Genomic DNA, 21,455 nt, shown 5'->3' on the forward strand with positions numbered 1-21,455 from the left:
TATAGCTAAGCCTATATTATTATATACTGCAATTATATTTATCCATTAGAATTATATATTTTTAATTCTTGTTCTGTTCTGTTAGTAAAGTTCAAACGATTTGTTGTAATGTGAGGGGAACTAAAAATATCCTGTTGGTACATTATAACATTATTCGGCCTGCTGTTATTATTTCTGAATGTAATAAGATACGACTTATACATGACATTTTTTTTCCTCTCAAAAACGTTATTTATTTTTAGCATGTTTTTAAAAAACCTGCAGCAAACAAAAATAGCCGATTAATCAGTTAAAATTTGTTACTGTGGGTTAACTTGGCTATGTTGTTAACTATTTACAAGTTTCGTGTTTGTGTTTATCCATTTTTTTTTTTTTTTATTGCATCTGAAAATTACTTTAAGAAACAAAAAACCCTCCTCTCCAATAAAAATTGTGCATGCACATTCACTTTGTGCGCTCTGGTGCAGAACCTGCCTCCCGCGTTGCTCATCTGTGGACAATTTAAAAATGTTTGATATAAAGGTTGCTGTTGCCATTTTATACAGGAATTGTTCATTTTAAAAACAATCGAATTATATTGTTAGTTTCATGGTTACAAGCAATCAAGGGCTTCGGTTACTATACAAGATACAAGTTCATTTAGGCTATTTAACATGCACTATGACATTTTCACCAGTTTCAATTTATAAACTCCTTGAGATTTTAAAGTCAGTTTAATAGTATTGAGATTAAAGTTGAATCTAGTATATATATAAAAAAAACCTGAAGGTCTATGAAACGTCAGTCAATAAAGCATTTTTTAAACAATAGCACTTAAATTTTGAACTAAAATATTATTTCAACCATATAGCCTGTGAATGAATAAAAGTGCATACTTTTCAATGAAAGAACACTTAAAGAGAGTGTAGGTTGCTTCTGGTGTTTGGATTTATACTTCAAAATAATAATGAGGTCCAAGTTTAAGAATAGCCTACACTAAGTTTTTTTTTCAATGTATTTTTTTCTCTCTCTATTTAACAGCATTAACTAACGATGAAATACGTCTTCCTTCAGGTAGACTGAATGTTTTCCTGCCTTGCTAAATGTTGGGCTCAATGATCAATAAGCTGCATTCGCCTAAAACTGATTTTGTAATATCAAAACGCGGACGGTGAACCTGGGTGCAGTTAGCTTGAGTCGCGCTCGCTGTGAAGCGGGAGCAGCTGGCAGAGGATTCTGCTTCGTCTTAAAGCCTTCCTCAAACACCTACGTTCACAAATAACAGTGTTTTTAGCAAAAATAATGATTATTATCACTATTGTGAATTGAAGTGTATATTTGGTTGGTGGAAAAGAAGAATCTGGTCTGAAGAAAATAATAAATAAAAAGAGTAGGGCTGCTTTGAGTGCAGCAGCATATTCAACACCATGCTAATGACAAACACCCGGCCCTCGCAGCCAAAAAACAGACCAGCCCCCGGGGAATCCCCCGGTGCTCCCGATTAGCCAATCCAGCCTGATATATATATATATAAGATCGCATTAAAAACACTTGATAATAAACAACAAGACTTATCTGCTTGAGGACATGGTTCTTGTTATTATCGCGAAGTGCGATTGAATGACGCGCGGGGTCTGGAAAAAGGGAGTTTCGTTATCCCAGTTTGTGGAGTTTAGCAAACACCGGCCTCAAAAAAAGAATGTTGGGTTGGTTTTTATTATTATCATATAAGAAAAATAAACTTTACAAATGATAATACAAATGTGTTACAGGACATCAGAAAACTATCCATCTATGAACATGTTTAGTAGGCTATTTTGATTTGGGAAAATACCCGGTGTTAGGAGTTGGGGACAAAAAAAAGGAACCAAGAGTGTTCTGGGAGATAACATATTTGTTGACCGTTCTGTGATTGATTTACAATGCGCCCAAACACAAGCAACAATATCTGCAGAAGGAGAAGGGGTTGACCATTCTCAAAAACATTAAAATATAAATTTATTTCAATTTTCGTTTGTTTGTCTATCAGAGGAAAAAAAATCAATGTTAAGGCATCATGCCGTTACCAGAGTTCTGAAAGAGATTTAAGAATTTATGCAAACAAGTATTACAAAGCTTTAAAACCTTAACAGAGATGTCTAGAGGTATTTATTGGTATGTCCCCACATGTAATACTTTTTTAGTTACTAGTAGGCGTTCATTGTCAGTATTCAACTAATTGCACATTTATATTAAATTAACCTTAATATTGCAGTTTCACATTTTGCATATGCATTAAAGTTAATTATTTTACATGCAATGATACAAACAACCCCCCCAAAAAAAAAGATTTGTAATGAAGGAAAAATATGTAGACAAATAAGAATAAATGCTGCACGCTTCCATCAGCATCATGCCGTATGTAATCTTACACAATTTTAAGGAATATGATACACACCTGCATTTTAAATGCGGCTGCATTTTTTTTTTTTTTTTAGTTTACTTCAATTGTAAGGAAAGCAAGTTAAAAAGGGTCCCTTTTAAAAATCATTGAATTTGTCAATTAATGAATCTCTTTACATTGTGTGTGTGTACTTTTTTGATAATAATGAGAGAACGAGAGTTTAAGCGTGAGGACACTTTATTATCCATTTATAATCTGTCCATTCTTCTTTAAGTTTCAGTTATTTAGTTAAATCGCATTGTAGGTTTAATTTATTATTTGTTTCTTTGTTTTGGTTTTGGCCTAGATAATGGGAGCAAAAATTATTCAGTGCCTCCGCACGTTTTACTAAAATAATGGAAATAATTTTTAAAACAAGCAACAATTTTCTTAATCAGTGTACAGACAGATATATTTTTCCCCAAGTAGTTATCTGTCAAAATAAAGGACAGGTAACAGAATAAAACAGCACATATTTTGTTATTTGTTTTATTCGTTCTAAGAAACTAACATAACTTATTAAGTAGGCTACTAAAGTTTCATCTATGAATATTTAATATTTTAACTACAGTGTTTTTCTTTCATCTTCCGCCGACTGCAGCCATCAAATATAACACACCAGCAAGGCAAAGCTGACGGCTATTTGAGAAAATGTACTTTGATGTGTTTGTTTGATAACTTGTGGTTAAAGCGCCACTCAGCGGTCAAAAGCTGCAAATGCACTTTCCAGATGCAGCGGCGGTGGTGCTCACAGCGGTAGAAAGCACACACTGGTTGGCCACCTACTGTAAATGCAAAATTTGAATTCATAAATATATAACGGTATCCATGTAAAGGAACAACATAATACCAGTAGTCAAATTGAGAATTCAATTCAACAGTTCGATAACTAGCTAACTTACCATGAGCAGATCAAAAGAGGAGTCCATGAAACAGGCAGGGGTCAAAACCAGAAAGCAGTCCAAAGGAAACATCAATCCAGAGGGTAATTCAGACACGAGGTCAGGGGCAAGTGAGGGCCAGAGCCAAAAAGCAGTCTGATACCAACAACCTGGAGACAGGAGAAGACAACATCTTAAAGGTGCTTTATGTATTTTTGACAGTATTAAAGCATTAAAATATTATGTTTGCAGATATAGAATATTTGCAGCACCCAGTTTAACCGCTGGCTGTCAATATTACATAATGCACCTTTAAATCTTCTCTCCTGGCCTCCATCCCATCTCTGGCAAGCTGCAGCAGGGTTTCCCCTACCATTATATAAGGGGGGCGCCCCGTCCTCCTAACGGCTCGCCCCGCCCCCCTTGAAGGTCAAGTAAATTTGATTTGATTTTCTTTATAACGCCAGATTACAATTTGTTCTTTTATTAAACAAACTAAATAGCCCTTAAGTAATATGTTATTTATCTTATTTCCACGATGGCATGTCTTTTCTGTCTGTGTTTGCGCATTTTACATTTAACATTTTTACAATTATCCCAATGAGTGCGCACACGCACACACTCACACTCACACACAAACAAACACTTGCGTCACATACAGGTGAGCACTAGCAGACAGAGAGCGCACGGCGGGAAATATGTCGCGTCAAATAGATGAAATCCAGACAAAAATATTTGCGTTTTTTAAACGCTCACAGGGAACTGAAGATGGCAACACTCACTCTAGTGCACTGCGTGCGAGGAGTAGCTCTCCTGCTCCAAGTGTAAGTGCTGTGCATCCTGCCCCTGACAAGCATCAAAAGTCCAGTCATCACCGGATGACAGGTTTTGACCCAGCTTGGCTGTCAGAGGGGAAATACTCCCCTTGGCTGTACAAGACTGATCTTGGTAAGTAACTAAATACATACATAAATAAATGTGACAGCAGGGTTCTCATCTAACACATTTTAAAAAGATTTAAATACGTTTATTTTATTTTTTTAAAGCGATATCTTATGTTAACATTTTTTAACTTTTACAAAGCATTACCCTCCCAGACAACCAATTTATGTGACATAGCTAGATAGATAGATAGCACATAAAGAATGAAAAGGAAATTATTTAAGATTTCTTTTTGGTTTTAGAAATGTTCTGTCAAATATGTAGACAGCATAAACAAGCACTTGTGAGAGGAAATCAGACCCGGTCATTTATAGAGTCTCCCTGACAGTCCTACAGAAAGGACAAACTTGACAAACATATGGCATCTGAGCATCACACAACAGCCTGTCAGCATTTTATTTTATTATGATTCGATCAATAATATGTTTGATTCTTTATTACAAATGATGCATGTAATTTCAGGCAACACTGTCCTTGCATCATTTGAGCCCACAGTTGTCCTGGAACATGAAGCTGTGGTGGGGGCATTCAAGTGCTTGTACTGGCTAATAAAGCATGAAATAGCCCTCCACACCAACTATCCAGCCTTGCTGCAACTAGCTAATCTTTTGGGCTGCACCTATTTTGACAAGCTCAATGTAAGCTTCTTTGGTAAATGTTTACCATATTTCTTATTTGTCTTATGTGATCCCTATATTGGCAAGTATTTGGAAGTTTCTTGCATAAAATTAGTTAAAGAATTCATACTGCATTTATATGTCAAGCAATATTGAGGGATATTTCTCAGTCACGAGACATAGGCTTGGAGATTGATGACACCACAGATGTATCTGTGTGCAGACAGCTAGACATTCACGTGAGGTAGATCAACTCAAAGTGTAACATTTCATTGACCAATAAATTTTAAATAACAGATCACTGAAAAGTATTAAAATGTATCATTTATTAGATACTTGGACAATGCGGGTAAGATCTTCTGCCAATTCCTGGATCTGATTTGCCTTACTGACGGGAAAGCAGATTCAATAGTGGCAGCACTAAAAAATATTATTCACACGAAGGGCATACCGTCACACCTAATCTTTGGCCTTGGAACCGATGGTGCAGCTGTAATGACAGGTGTCATAACCTTCTTTTTGTAAATAATTAAACTGTTTTCAATATTTTGTTTCTTGTTAAATTAATAAACAAATGTATTTAATAGGAAGACAAAATGGAGTTGCAAAACAGCTATCAGAGGAATGGCCACGGCTCCTAAGTGTCCACTGTGCTGCACATAGGCTAGGTCTAGCCTGTAAGGATGCATCTGAAGAGGTGCCTTACATGGCTACATTCAGAGACCATTTGGAACAGTTGCACCTGTACTTCAGAAACAGTGCAAACTGCTCTGCTTCTCTGAAAGCCACTGCAGAAATTCTCGGTGTGTGTGAGCTGAAAGTGAAGGTAAATAAGTTATGCCTAAAAGAAAATGACATATATGAATACTTTACTTGCATTTATTTCCATTTTTTAAACTGTTTTTTTTCTGTCATTGACTAGCAAGTAAAGGACACATGGTGGCTCTCCCAACATGAAGCAGTAAAAAACCTCCTAAGGAACATAACAGCTGTACTGGGTGCCTTGGGAGACGAATTAGAGACCTGCAAATGTCCTACTGCCAAGGGACTTTATTCATTCCTTGCCACCTATCGCTTCATTGCCGCCCTTCATCTGCAAGCTGATGTGCTCCCTCACCTGGCACGCCTCTCTAAGGTCTTTCAAAAGGAGAATGTCATGTTCCTGGCAATCAAATAGCAGGTAACTTAACTCAGCTCAGCAGCTATGTTTTATCTTGTTTATTTATTTTTGTTTATATAGGGTACCACAATTAATCTTTCCACATGAGTAAGTCAATATGCTTATTTTTTTTCCAGGTACCTGTCACCCTGGCCTTAATAAAGGGCATAAAAGATTCTGGTGGTCATCAACCTGGCTCACACCTGAGTAAGCTGACCCAAAATTTGGAAGACCCTTCAGGACTGGGTGCATTCTGCATCTCTGCTGAACAGTAAAGAGGGAGAAGAGGGGGTAATGCAGGAGACAGACAGCAGTACTGGCAAAGATTTCAATCACAGGTATGATTATGTGGCTTTTGTCTGACTTTATTGATCTAAATTAAATATAGCTGTTGCACAGTTTTATTTATACTAATAAATTACCAACATTTTTCATGTGTTTGATTAGGTGATGGATCCATATTTGGATGGCCTCATTGCCCATCTCGATAGATGTTTCTGTGAGGTTGGAGTTGTGGCTGCATTTAGAATACTCAGTCCACAAGTAGCTACACTCACTGATGACACTGCACACACAAAACTGAGGATACTGGTAGAGAAGTTTTGTTCCTGTGTCGTTTTTGGAACAGTCCTTGAAGAATGGGCTTCTTTCAAGGAGCAAGTGGTCTCAGGTCCACTTAAGGTAACTTACAAATGTGAAATTTTTACATGACATTATCATGAACACTACACTGTGTTACTGATATCATTTTTAACCTTTTCAGAACAAGACACAGCTGGCAATATTGTCTGAACTGTCCTCAATATATGAGGAGTATGGTGTCCTGTACCCAACTATGAGCCTGCTGGCTTCTATTGCTCTGACGGTCCCAGTCAGTAGTGTAAACTGTGAAAGGGACTTCTCAACCATGAACAGGGTAATACAAACTTTTCACAATAGGATTTGCTTCTTTTAGCTATATGTTAAGCTATCACATTCAACAAAAAATGCATTTGCAGGTCAAGACAAACATCCGCAATAGGCTGCAAGGAGACAATCTTGCAGCATGCATGCGGATCTCAATAAATTGAAATATCCTCCAACAAAAAACGACCATATAGGTCATTTGTGCAAGCACCTTATTACGACTTATATTTACGTTTTAAAGTTAAGTGGCCTCTAGCAGGCGTAAAAATAATGACAGTATCGCATTGCGTCTGTCGTCATGAAATGACGTATAACGTCATTACCAATCAAAACGCACGTTTATTTAAATGCAATGTGTGGACTTTTTACACCGATCTCACAGTAATTCGTACATATTTTACTAGGTGGCTTATTCGTTCGAATGACCACACCTAACCCCACCCCCTAAACCTAACCCTCACAGAAATCATCCTAAATTATGATTTATTGAGCATATACATTTTACGTGCACGTCCATTCTCTGGGATCGAACACATGATGGCATGATTGCATATCAAGGTATAACACAATAATCTACCAACTGAGCTACACGAAACGCAAATCACAGTGCAAATAAAAGAGTACAAAACATTAATATGAAAATGACCTTTTGCCGATAGGGGCGCAATTGTAGTATAAAAAGGACTATTTTTAATCTAGTAGGTTTAAACTGAAAGAATTTTTCTAGATCCCGTAAAAAATATGTTATCTGTTGTCTGTCAGAGTAACATTTAATAATTTTAATAAAATGTACCGGGGAGGAAAATAATAAAACGTAATTTACACAACCATTCAAGAGTTGTGGGTCTGTAAGATATTTTATCTTATAGACAAATCTCGTCGTCACCACGGCTCCACTGTATTAGATCTAAAGTAAAGTAAAACAGTTAACACGGTGAATACTCAATAAAAAACAACGTTATTTTATATGTGAATAATTATGTTAAAAAATGTCAGTTTATTCCGTGATCAAAGCTTTATTTTCAGCAGCATTACTCCAGTCTCAGTGTCACAGGTATCCTTCAGAAACCATTCGTAATATGCTGATTTGCTGTTCAGATCACTGTTAAATACAGACATGCTGAATTTCTTTTTAGGATTCGGTGTTACATAGACTCCACACCTTTGAATGTTAGTGTAACATGCATCAAATTGTTCAAAATCATGAGTGAAGATTTCTGTTTCAAATAAATGCAGGTCTTTTGAACTTTGTATTCATCTGTGAATCCTGAAAAATAAAACGGTTTCCAAAAAAATATGAAGCAGCACAACTGTTTTAACACTGATAATACGTTTCTTGAGCAGCAAATCATCATATTAGAATGATTTCTGAAGGAAAATCAGTAATGATGCTGAAATTTTAGCTTTATCATCACAGGAATAAATTTGTTTATAATGTATTCACATACAAAACAGCTATTTTAAATTTTAATAATATTTCACAATATTACTCTTTTAACATATTTTTAATCAAATAATTACTACAAAGGATGAGCAGAAGATAATTATTTCCAAAACATTAAAAATTGTTTCAACTTCAAACTTTTGAACACTAGTGTCTGTTTGAGATTGTTGTTGTTGTCTTACAGGTTTGGAGGTTCACTCCAAATCTGCTGGGTGCAGCAGGTCGTCAGCACTGACGAATCTAGGAACAAAACAAGCAATCTGTCACAGCCAACAATATTTAGTATGCAGTTCCAGGTTTATTAGAAGTAAACACACTAGAGCAGAGGTGAAATGCAAAAAACGAAAATAACTAACAGATTCATTGTGATATAGACGAAATGTTGTGGAAAATATGTGAAAAAAATGCATATTAGGTTATTTAATAAACTTTTTTTTTGATTGCTTCCTATATCTCTCTGAGTATGTGTTTTGAGATATTTTGAAATCTTGGACATTTTCTTCTTTTAGTATGATGAGGATGATTTTTTTTGTGCAATATGTGTTTTTTATAGAGTGTGGTTTTACTGCTGGTTTCGTCTGGTCAGAGGAGAACTGGCCCCCCAACTGTGCTGGTTTCGTCTGGTCAGAGGAGAACTGGCCCCCCAACTGGGGAGAATTGAGAAGCACCCATAGATTTCCTGGAACGACATGCATTACCTTTCTTCATTTACAGCGTTATCGTTGACTTGATTGCAAATTATTGCACAGATACTATTTAAACTGAACTGAACTGAGCTGCATGATGACATCACTGAATTCAATGATGAACTGCCTTTAACTGTCATTTTGCATTATTGACACACTGTTTTCCTAATTAATGTTGTTCAGTTGCTTTGACGCAATCTTTTTTGTTTAAAGTGCTATATAAATAAAGGTGACTTGACTTGACTTGATTATTTTGTCACTCTTGAAATCGCAGAACAGTTTTATGTTTACCATAAAAGATCAAAACAACTTATTGTTTATAACCATGACCATAAGTCTCACACATTCACATACAATTGCTTGGTGGATAGAATTAGATCACTACATAAACAATTCAAAATGTCATTAAATTATGACATTGCTAATTTTAAATTCATTTTGTAGTTCAATGGCCAAGTGCAAAATGCCAAGCCTGCACATAATAGTGGGACAAAGTGGCACTTTTATAGTTTAAGATTTGGTATTGTTGTTTTTATGAACACTCATATATATACAGGTGCATCTCAAAAAAATTTGAATATCATGAAAAAAGTTCATTTTTTGGTAACTTTTTCAAAAAGTGAAATTTTCATATATTCAAGATTCATTACATGAAGAGTAAAACATTTCTAAAGTTTTTTTTTTTTTGGTTTAATTTTGATGATTAGAACTTAATTTAATGAATGTAATTATTGCATTTAAGAACACTGAAAATGATCAGTAAATAAATAAATAAAAAGGATTTAAACAAATATTACTTAATTATTTAAAATGCTTTTTAAAGAGACCTTGTCCTTTGGTGTGACATCTTTGTCCTGTGGTGTGACAGTACAGGCGTCACACCAAAGGACGTTTCAGCCTTTTCTGTCAATTAATGACCTTGCTATTCCAAGCTAACCTGTCATTAGTGGTAAGCAAGACACATTTGCATAATTTTCTATGATTATGTAGTTTAACATGCACTTTTTAATTAAAAATATATATATATAATTTAGTGGTGTCATATTAATGCACAACAAAGAGTAAATCATTTGTAGTGGTTCCAAAAAAGTTTAAAGGATATAGTGTCATACCAGGGGACATGGTTTTCAGATAAAAAATGTGTCAAGTTCCTAGATTTTCAGAAGTGTTTTGTTGATAAAAAAAAAGATTTTATAGAAATGTTTTTGAGAGTAGTACCACAGGACAATTTTGAGATTTGGCTCGAAAATGTAAAAATAAAATAAAATTGCAGCTTTATAACAGGTCCGTGTAGGACAAATAAATGTGTGTGTGTGTGTGTGTGTGTATATACGATATATATATATATATATATATATATATATATAAGATATATATATATATATATATATTATTCTGTGACAACTTATTTACATTATGTGATAGTTTTTTTTAATGTTATGTACATTTCGGGAATTATATTTAAAAAACAGAATGGTTCTATCTACACATTCAAATGGAATGCAAAAATTTCAAAATCAATATCTCAAAACTATTCGGAATGCAGATAGAAACGTGTAATTCTAAGGGGATGATTTAGCGAGAGATTGTTGTCCTGACATCATGCCACTAAGTCAGCCACTTCTTTTCTATATCCCGTCTCATTTCTTTTGATATTAGGCCAATGATTGTCATAACATCAGCAAATTTGATGATACTGATGTTATTCTGGGAGGCTACACAGTCGTGGGTGAAGGGGCTCAGTACGCATCCCTGTGGAGTTCCCATGTTTGTGATGATGGTTTTAGATGTCTGATTCCCAATTTTAACAGTCTGTGGTCTGCCTGTTAGAAAGTCCTGAAACCAGCTACAGAGGGTGGGTGGCATACCAAGGGTGTGAAGCTTATGGATGAGTTTTGATGGAATCACTTTGTTAAATGGTGAACTATAATCAGCTTTCGAACATAGCTGTCTTTGTTCTGTAGGTGTGTGAGGGCAGTATGAATTGTGCATTAATGACATCCTCCGTAGATCCATTTGGTTTGTATGCAAATTGCAGTGGATCCAAGGTGTCTGGGATAAAGGTCTTGATGTAACCCATAATGATCCTCTTGGATCACTTCATCACTATTGGTGTTAGTGCAACTGGCCGGAATATAATTTATATAAATATAAGGTATATTTAGGTAGTTAGGGTAGTAGCATATTGTATTTTTATTTAGTTTTTCTTTTTTTAGGGAATTAAGTCTTCTGTTAGGAGCTGGCTTGGTGTGTGTTTGTTGTTTTGGCATTTGCTTACTCCCGAAGTTGTACTTATAAGTGCATTACCGCCACCTATTTCTCAAATTGACCGTTGACACTCCGAGTCCGACTGCGATCCGCCATAAAGCAAGAAGAAGAAGAAGATGCCTGCTGAGAACGTACTCAGGAGAATGCGCTCAAGAGAGTCCTAACAGTCCAGACATTGCGTGAATCAGAGATAAAAAATTATATAAATACTGTTCAGTTTCTTGCACAGACGGATCGTTTTGTCTCTTTACACATCAATGTATCATCACGAGCCACAGGGTTTAATTTGGTTTTGTTTGTGTTTGGTTTGTGTTTGTGTTTGGTTGTGTTTTTTTTTTTTAAGTTTTATTGTATGGTTTAGCTGTGATTCCCATCCACTTACATTATGAGACTGATAGACTGCAACGGTTTCATTTAAAAATCTCCATTTGTATTCTACTGCAGAAACAAAGTCACCCCTGGGGTGTGACTAACTGTTAACTGTTACACCTGTTAAAATTACACCCCCAACCAGTGCAGGTTAACAAGGTCACAGACTCACCAAATTTAGGTCATTGTCACATCATGTCATGGAAAATTACTTAACCTAAACATTGGAGCTCGATAAAAAAATAAATAAAAATTCAGACGGCAGTATTCCTTTTTTGCAAATTAACTCTTAATATTTTTTTTTTTTACAACTTTACACTTTGTTCACCTGTTAAGCAGATTTGTTACGTGACATCATTAATTAAAGTTTCTTAGGGTTTATGAACATTTTCCAGTAACACTTTAAATAGAATAGGGAACAAATTTTCACTATTAACTTAAAATTTTGACTCAAACTCCACACTAACTGCTTATTAATTAGTAAGGAAGTTGTCAAGTTGTTACGGTAGTTGTTAAAGCATTCTTTTACTAAATCATCTGCATCTCCTGCACTGCATCAAAAGACCAACTGTACATAATGTGTAAGAGTAAGGTAATTATTTTTTGATGATTAACTCTGTCAATGTGTAAAATAGGAAATGTTAGTTTATGAATAAACCTTTATTAACTTATCCTATTATGTGATCTTTTCAATTTCATTTATTTACTTATGTTAATCTTATGTATTTATTTATTTATTACATTTGTGTACACTTAATTTTGAACAATGTTGTTAGTTTCTGTGTGTGGACATTATCAGGTGAGAAGTTTTAGAGTACTAGACATTTCCACATTTATTTTAATCTAAATTAGCTATTTAAATTTTGTTGTTTAATTCTACCATATTAACATATAACATAATCTGTCATCACAATGTTTTTTTCTCTAGACTTTTCCACTAACCCCAGTTGGGCCCTTGTGGCCCCCAAGTTTGAAAACCCCTGACTTAGAAATTTCTGTCCTTCCATCAATAGTCTAAATAAATAAAACTGTTTGAGTAAAATTCTACTTTCAAAAACTAGTTTAATTTTCTAAAATTCAGTCTGTGCGTGAACAGTTTTTATTATGGCTAAATTAAGTCTGTTTAGTGCTTCCCCTCAAAAATACAGAAAAAAACAGTAATATTGTGAAATATTATTACAACTTAAAATAATAGTTTTCTATTTGAATATACTTTAAAAAAATAATTTATTCCTGTGATGCAAAGCTGAATTTTTCAGCATCATTACTCCAGCCTTCAGTGTCACATGTAACATCCAGTCTATCACATTGATCATTTAGAAATCATTCTAATGTTCTGATTTATTATGAGTGTTGGAAACAGTTCTGCTGTCTAATATATTTGATGAATAAAAGGTTAAAAAGAACTGCATTTATTCAAAATAAAAAATAAAAAAATTCTAATAATATATATTCTAATAATATATTTTCTTTACTATCACTTTTTTATCAATTTAACACATCCTTGGCTGAATAAAAGTATGGATTTTATTTAAAAAAAAAAAAAAAAAAAAAAAAAAATTAATTTCCCCAAATTACTGACCAGATAGTGTATATTTTTATTACAAAATATTTATATTTTAAAAACATCGCATTCTTTTTTTGTTTTTTTTCCTTTTTATTCATCAAAGTATCCTAAAAAAAGTATCACATGTTCTGAAAAAATATTAAGCAGCAGAAACTGTTTTCCAACTTTGATAATGAATTCACCATATTAGAATGATTTCTAAAGGATCATGTGATAATGATCCTAAAAAATTCAGCTTTGCATCACAGAAATAAATGATAATTTAAAGTATAATAAATTTAAAAAAACAATTATTTTAAATTGTAATAATATATCACAATATTACATTTTTTCTGTATTTTTAATCTAATAAATGCAGGCTTGATGAGCAGAAGAAACTTCTTTCAAAAACATTAAAAATAGTTATGTTTCCAAACTTTTGACCTGTATTATATATTGTGACGAGTGGGGCGGGGCCGAGAGCCGTGGGAACGGAGCGAGGCCGGTGGAGTGATTGGGAAATGAGCGACACCTGCTCCAGTCCCCGGTCTCGAGTCCCACGGAGGAGATCGGGAGGATACATCAAAAGAGGAGCGACGATAGTGGAAGGACGAGAGAGGACCAGGCCCTGCGGTTTTATTTTGAGTTTGTTTTTTTTTTTGTGTGCGCGGCAGTCGACCGTGAGGGGCTGCCGCGCTGTTTTTGTGTTTATTTTGTTATTAAAGTTTTATTTGAATGTTAAAAAAAAAAAAAAAAACAAACTCAAAATAAAACCCAGGCCTGGTCCTCTCTCGTCCTTCACTATCGTCGCTCCTCTTTTGTATCCTCCCGATCTCCTCCGTGGGACTCGAGACCGGTGAGTGGAGCAGGGTGTCGCTCATTTCCAAATCACTCCACCGGCCTCGCTCCGTTCCCCACGGCTCTCGGCCCCGCCCCACTCGTCACATATATATATATATATATATATATATATTTTATTGCTCATTAACAGATACACTTCACAACACACAGTGAAAAAAACGTCTGTATAGGGATGGGCGATATGAGCAAAAATTCATATCGCCTATATATCTCAGTATTTTTTTTTTTGTTTTATAATTTGAGGTGAATGTAAGCACGTAGTCGTATATTATGTGCAAAAAAGGGTTAAAATCACATTACAGTACATTGTAACATTGCATTCTAAAAAACAAAAATAATCCTTTTAAAGCCGAAGTTAAAGTTACTAAACTAAAAATAAAAATAATAAAAAGCAGACTAATTGAGTAAAAAGGCTATTTTGATTACCCCATTAAACTTAACAGTTAGTGCTATCATATAAATACACTTACTTGTAGGTTTAAAATTCTACACATTTATTGTCCAACTAAAAATATTTCAGCAAAATGTATATTTTAGTCAGAGTTATTGTGCTCCTATTTCATTGAGCTCTGTCTGTTTGGCGCGCATGCATGCAGGGGTGCTCGTTCTAAATGAAGTCTGTGGAGTTTAGCGGAGAATCGCTGAAGCAAAAGCTCATGCACTTCTGACAGAAAAATTTACATTTTTCCATTAGTTTTTTAACATTTACAGATTTACAGAATTTACCTGTGAAATGTTATGCATTAAGGAGAACAGCATATCTCAAATACATATATATATATATATATATATATATATATATATATATATATATATATATATATATATATAAACTAAACAGAGGCAAAACTGAGGCAAAAGTCTGGAAACACAAATACTTTCCCATACTCTGCTTTCTTTTTTTCTATACTTTTCCAGACCTAGAAAGTACTTAAATCAAATTCCATTCTTTTACTTTTCCAAACCCCGTAGGAATCCTCTTTTAATGTCTTGGAAATCTTCAGACTTTCTAAAGTAATAAGATTGTTTCTTCTCTATAGCTTTTGTGAGAGCTCTGTTGACTTTGTCATATTAGCTACGCAAACTTCTTTTCTGATATAGTTTCTAAAGGGTTAATTGTGTTTTAAGACTATTTTTTTCCCCACCATACAAATAAGTGACTAAAAAATAGCAATGTTGAACAGGGGTTGAATAAATATGACATAGCTGTGTTATTAAAAAAAATCTAGATGCAATTTTTTTTTTACAAAGTACTGATCTTCAGAAAACCTTGTATTTGTAAAGTATGCACTCTCTGGGGGTTGAACAATTTTGGTTGCAACTGTGTGTGAGTGTTTATATATAAATATAATATATATATATATATATATATAGATATATATATATATATAGAGAGAGAGAGAGAGAGAGAGAGAGAGAGAGAGAGAGAGAGAGATAAACAAAATTAAAAGTTTTTACATCCTATTTTATAATTGTCACAACTGTAATAAGAATTTGGTAATAATTTTATTTGTTTAATGTAATGACACACGCAACTTAAAAAATGTTACATTACAAATTGCATGCAAATGTTTGCAATGTAAATTTGTAATCATCCTTCAAAGTGCTAGAAATCGAAACTGAAAGTAAATTCAGTTTCGGATAAGACGCCATTTCAGACAGCTGTAAACCCAGGCTTACAAGTTTTGTTTCATTTATTGGTAAGTTCCATAATTTAATTCTCATAACATATGCGATGTTATTGCTTAAATGCCTCGACATTAGATGTGTGTGTGTGTGCCAGGCGCGGCACCTTTATATGGGCAGGCGGGGCAGAGCTCCATCAAAATCCAAAACCTCTATTTAAACGGAATCAATAATAAATTGTAAATGTGTTCAGCATTCTGCTACCAATATATTTAGAATTTTCTAGACTATTTTAAATCGTAAAGTATATATTAAAATCCCGCGAATGCTTCAGCAGTTATGTATACATGATACTAAGCGGGGCAGACGGTGCCTGAAACCTCCCGACTTGTTGTCTCCACGTGTTCAGAGATTCGACTATAAAGCTTACAAAATGTTTTTCATCAAATGTTAGACAATGCGTGTACACGCTGACACATTTTCCCGCAGTGATGGCTGAGATGACTTCACACTGCAATGGCTACTTACATAAAACCGAATTGCTCACGACATCATAAAAAGTGATGCAACTGCACCTCATTTTATTGAGTAAACATGTTCTAAAAAGTACACGGTTTTTATAGGCTATCTGAAGTCCTCCTGCACAGATTTCTTCAAACAAACATTAAAAATGAGGGATGAATGTAATACAATGTTTCTCTCTAGAGTTATGTTTTGATTTTTGTTTTATTTTTGGGTTTATGTGGAGTTTATGTATTTTGTATGTTTTTTGTGAGTTTAATTTACATTGTTTTACTGACATAATTCTTTGTCAGAAGTAGCATGATGATCTGTCAGATATGGGTCTTTCATGTGGAGAACTCTGCTCATATTTTTTTTCATAATGATGCATTTAAAAGTTAATGGCCAAACAGATGTTTATAAAACAGATGTTGTTGCAGATTAAATATTACAGATAACATTAAATAATTAAAAAAAATATTTACATATATATTTTTAATATTTAAAAAAATATATTTTAATATATTTTATTGCTCATTAACAGATACACTTCACAACAAAAAAAAGTGAAAAAGTGAAAAAAAAAAACTCCAGTACACGTCTGTATAGGGATGGGCGATATGAGCAAAAATACATATCTCAGTATTTTTTGCCTGATTTGCGGTATACGTTAGCCTATATATCTCGGTATTTTGTATTTGGATTAAACAAATAAAGTGAATGTAAGCATGTAGATATACAGTGGTTACGGAAAGTATTCAGACCCCCTTAAATTTTTCACTCGTTGTTATATTGCAGCCATTTGCTAAAATCATTTAAGTTAATTTTTTCCCTCATTAATGTACACACAGCACCCCATATTGACAGAAAAACACAGAATTGTTGACATTTTTGCAGATTTATTAAAAAAGAAAAACTGAAATATCACATGGTCCTAAGTATTCAGACCCTTTGCTCAGTATTTAGTAGAAGCACCCTTTTGATCTAATACAGCCATGAGTTTTTTTTGGGAAAGATGCAACAAGTTTTTCACACCTGGATTTGGGGATCCTCTGCCATTCCTCCTTGCAGATCCTCTCCAGTTCTGTCAGGTTGGATGGTAAACGTTGGTGGACAGCCATTTTCAGGTCTCTCCAGAGATGCTCAATTGGGTTTAAGTCAGGGCTCTGGCTGGGCCATTCAAGAACAGTCACGGAGTTGTTGTGAAGCCACTCCTTCGTTATTTTAGCTGTGTGCTTAGGGTCATTGTCTTGTTGGAAGGTGAACCTTCGGCCCAGTCTGAGGTCCTGAGCACTCTGGAGAAGGTTTTCGTCCAGGATATCCCTGTACTTGGCTGTATTCATCTTTCTCTCGATTGCAACCAGTCGTCCTGTCCCTACAGCTGAAAAACACCCCCACAGCATGATACTGCCACCACCATGCTTCACTGTTAGGACTGTATTGGACAGGACAGAGCAGTGCCTGGTTTTCTCCACACATACCGCTTAGAATTAAGGCCAAAAAGTTCTATCTTGGTCTCATCAGACCAGAGAATCTTATTTCTCTGTTTTTTAGCAAACTCCATGCGGGCTTTCATGTGTCTTGCACTGAGGAGAGGCTTCAGTCGGGCCACTCCGTCATAAAGCCCTGACTGGTGGAGGGCTGCAGTGATGGTTGACTTTCTACAACTTTCTCCCATCTCCCGACTGCATCTCTGGAGCTCAGCCTCAGTGATATTTGGGTTCTTCTTTACCTCTCTCACCAAGGCTCTTCTCTCTCGATCCGATAGCTTGGTTTGGCGGGAAGGTCTGCTATAGGTGTGTGTTTGTTCCAAACGTCTTCCATTTAAGGATTATGGAGGCCACTGTGCACTTAGGATCCTTAAGTGCAGCAGAATTTTTTGTGTAACCTTGGCCAGATCTGTGCCTTGCCACAATTCTGTCTCTGAGCTCTTCAGGCAGTTCCTTTGACCTCATGATTCTCATTTGCTCTGACATGCACTGTGAGCTGAAAGGTCTTATATAGACAGGTGTGGGGCTTTCCTAATCAAGTCCAATCAGTATAATCAAACATAGGTGGACTCAAATGAAGGTGTAGAACCATCTCAAGGATGATCAGAAGAAATGGACAGCACCTGAGTTAAATATATGAGTGTCACAGCAAAGGGTCTGAATACTTAGAATTGTTGACATTTTTGCAGATTTATTAAAAAAGAAAAACTGAAATATCACATGGTCCTGTGTTTTTCTGTCAATATGGGGTGCTGTGTGTACATTAATGAGGAAAAAAATGAACTTAAATGATTTTAGCAAATGGCTGCAATATAACAAAGAGTGAAAAATGTAAGGGGGACTGAATACTTTCCATACCCACTGTATATTATGTGCAAAAAAGGGTTAATATCACATTACATTGTAACACTGTAACATTGCAATCTAAAAACAAAAATAATCTTTTTAAATCCGAAGTTAAAGTTACTAAACTAAAAATAAAAATAATAAAAAGCAGACTAATCGAGTAAAAAGGCTATTTTGATACCCCATTAAACTTAACAGTTAGTGCTATCATATAAATACACTTACTTGTAGGTTTAAAATTCTACACATTTGTTTTACAATTATTGGTTTTTTGTCAAGTTGTTTTTTTTATTTTTAGTTTTTGTTGTCCTATTTCATTTATTTCTGTATGTTTTGTGTTTTAGCATGCAGCGGTGCTCGTTCTAAATGAAGTCTGTGGAGTTTAGCGGAGAATCGCTGAAGCAAAAGTTGATTTTATTGTGGAATAGATGTGGAAATTTTTCCATTGTTTTTTTTAACATTTACAGATAGAGAATTTACCTGTGAAATGTTATGCATTAAGGAAAACAGCACATCTCAAATACATTAAACAGCGCGTGTAGGCTACTAGGAGAGAAATAAAACGCAGAGATTATTAAAATATATATTAAAAAAACCCTCTGATTGGTCAAACTCTTCATCTTTTTCTGTTGCTTGTTTTGAATACTGCATGTGGACTGAGGCGTCACTAGATTTTTGCGTAGTTTAGAGTGACAGATCGTACCAGCATAGCCGCTACGCAAAATGCGTACAGGTTGGCAGGTCTGAGGACCACAGCCACTCTTTCATTGGAGCTTAAGGCCATAGGCTGTCCCACAGCAGGTTTAGGTTTTGGTCTGCTGTATTTAACACGTCTCACAGTAGTCCACCAGTTCCTTCAAAATCACAGTGTATTCCTCATCATGATTTCCTGAACTGATCAGCAGCTTTTTTAATCTGTCCACAGGGGCATGTATTTTGTCTGTCTAATTATGGCTGTGATTTTGACTCTTTTTGTGTAGTGTACTACTCTTCCATCTCCAAACTTGAAAGCTCTTACACTATCAGTATATTCCAAGTTTTATTTTATAATTTTTTTCCTGCTGATTTCAGTCCACTGATATAATAATCAAGCCATTTCTGACCACAAACTGTTTTGATACAGGCTGCATCAGTAACCACTGGCCAAAGTGATTCAACCATGTAAATTTCTGTGTCAGACAGATTATCTTGGGAAAATAATGTGATGTTACACTGTTCTATGTCCTCTGTTAGCTTGGAATTTTCACCTTTGTGGGGGCAATCCTTCACCCCTACAGTGATATGTGCTTTGACACATCCCACATTTAGGTCACCTGACATATTAGTCGAGAGGTTCATCTTTAACTTGACTTCCATTTGAATGTGGTTTTCACCAAAAAAAAATTTCAGAGCAGATTTCATGTTAAGGAAAGTGAGAGTAGAACAAGCAGTAAGCACTAACTGTTTGTCTTTCACATCAAGGCCTGCTGTGCCTAGAAGTTTAAAGGCCAAAACAGCATCTGGAATTATCATGCCACAATTACACTGCTTGATATATTTACATTCAAACTCAATAATATAATCAGCCATTGCGATTCCATGCTCCCTTTTTATCCGATCAAATTCAGTGTAGCCATGGTATTGGCAATCTTTTTCCTCTTTTAAAAACACAGAATCCAGCTTGTCAAGAATTGTTCTTATACCGTCATTCTTATTAAAATCATCTGCAGATATTTCCAAAGCGACATCTTTTGCTCTCCGTTAGTAATAAAGCAACAGCCAGGGCTTGTTTCTTTTTTTTCCAGTTTCTTAACACGCATCCACATTTCCACCTAATTTTTTCCCAACTCTCATATGACTTGTTTTTATCAAACTGTGGTGGGACCTTATAGTTTCCAGCAGCCATCCTCTGCTACCATGTTTAGAAACTGAATAAAGACAAAAGTTTGTAAAATTATTCAAACTTTTTCCATAAAACTACATACTGTAGCAAGTGACAAGTTTTGACAAGTTTAGCTTGTAAGAACAGCTTAATTATTTTCAATTAAAGCAATTTCATTAAAGCTACAGATTTATCTAATGCAAACCATCTTTAAATATCACATAAAATAGTTTTGAATATGAGTTTTATCATGAAGAGTTCAGAGACGAGACAAGCTCGTAATGAAGTGGGAAATAGGAAATTTCTGATAGCACGTGAAGGCAGCACAACTAGTGAGTTTTTTTTTCTCAGCGTTTGCAATATTTGTGTCTACACAAAAGAGACATCGGGCAGCTGCTTGAAGATCTTGCATTTCGAGAAGACGAAAAGAAGTTGATTTTATATTCGAAAAATGTAAGTATTACAACTTAAAAATTAAGATTACTCCAGAATGAATTGCATTGCTAGCTTACCCCAACACTTATACAGGTCCTTCTCAAAAAATTAGCATATTGTGATAAAAGTTCATTATTTTCCATAATGTAATGATAAAAATTAAACTTTCATATATTTTAGATTCATTGCACACCAACTTAAATATTTCAGGTCTTTTATTGTTTTAATACTGATGATTTTGGCATACAGCTCATAAAAACCCAAAATTCCTATCTCAAAAAATTAGCATATTTCATCCGACCAATAAAAGAAAAGTGTTTTTAATACAAAAAAAGTCAACCTTCAAATAATTATGTTCAGTTATGCACTCAATACTTGGTCGGGAATCCTTTTGCAGAAATGACTGCTTCAATGCGGCGTGGCATGGAGGCAATCAGCCTGTGGCACTGCTGAGGTGTTATGGAGGCCCAGGATGCTTCGATATCGGCCTTAAGCTCATCCAGAGTGTTGGGTCTTGCGTCTCTCAACTTTCTCTTCACAATATCCCACAGATTCTCTATAGGGTTCAGGTCAGGAGAGTTGGCAGGCCAATTGAGCACAGTAATATCATGGTCAG

At 35.0% G+C, this 21,455-nt stretch overlaps 1 protein-coding gene across 2 annotated transcripts in view; it reads left to right on the forward strand.

Annotated features, from left to right (window-relative positions):
* The first annotated feature begins 15,705 nt into the window (after positions 1-15,705).
* Positions 15,706-21,455, forward strand: part of LOC109079857 (NACHT, LRR and PYD domains-containing protein 12-like) — an 83,876-nt gene continuing 78,126 nt past the window's right edge. For both annotated transcript variants that reach the window (XM_042744992.1, XM_042744997.1), the window contains exon 1: positions 15,706-15,780. The gene's annotated coding sequence lies outside the window, so the exon portion shown is untranslated. The remainder of the gene's footprint in view (positions 15,781-21,455) is intronic.

Source organism: Cyprinus carpio, chromosome A4, assembly GCF_018340385.1.
Source record: "Cyprinus carpio isolate SPL01 chromosome A4, ASM1834038v1, whole genome shotgun sequence".
Taxonomy (NCBI): Eukaryota; Metazoa; Chordata; class Actinopteri; order Cypriniformes; family Cyprinidae; genus Cyprinus; species Cyprinus carpio.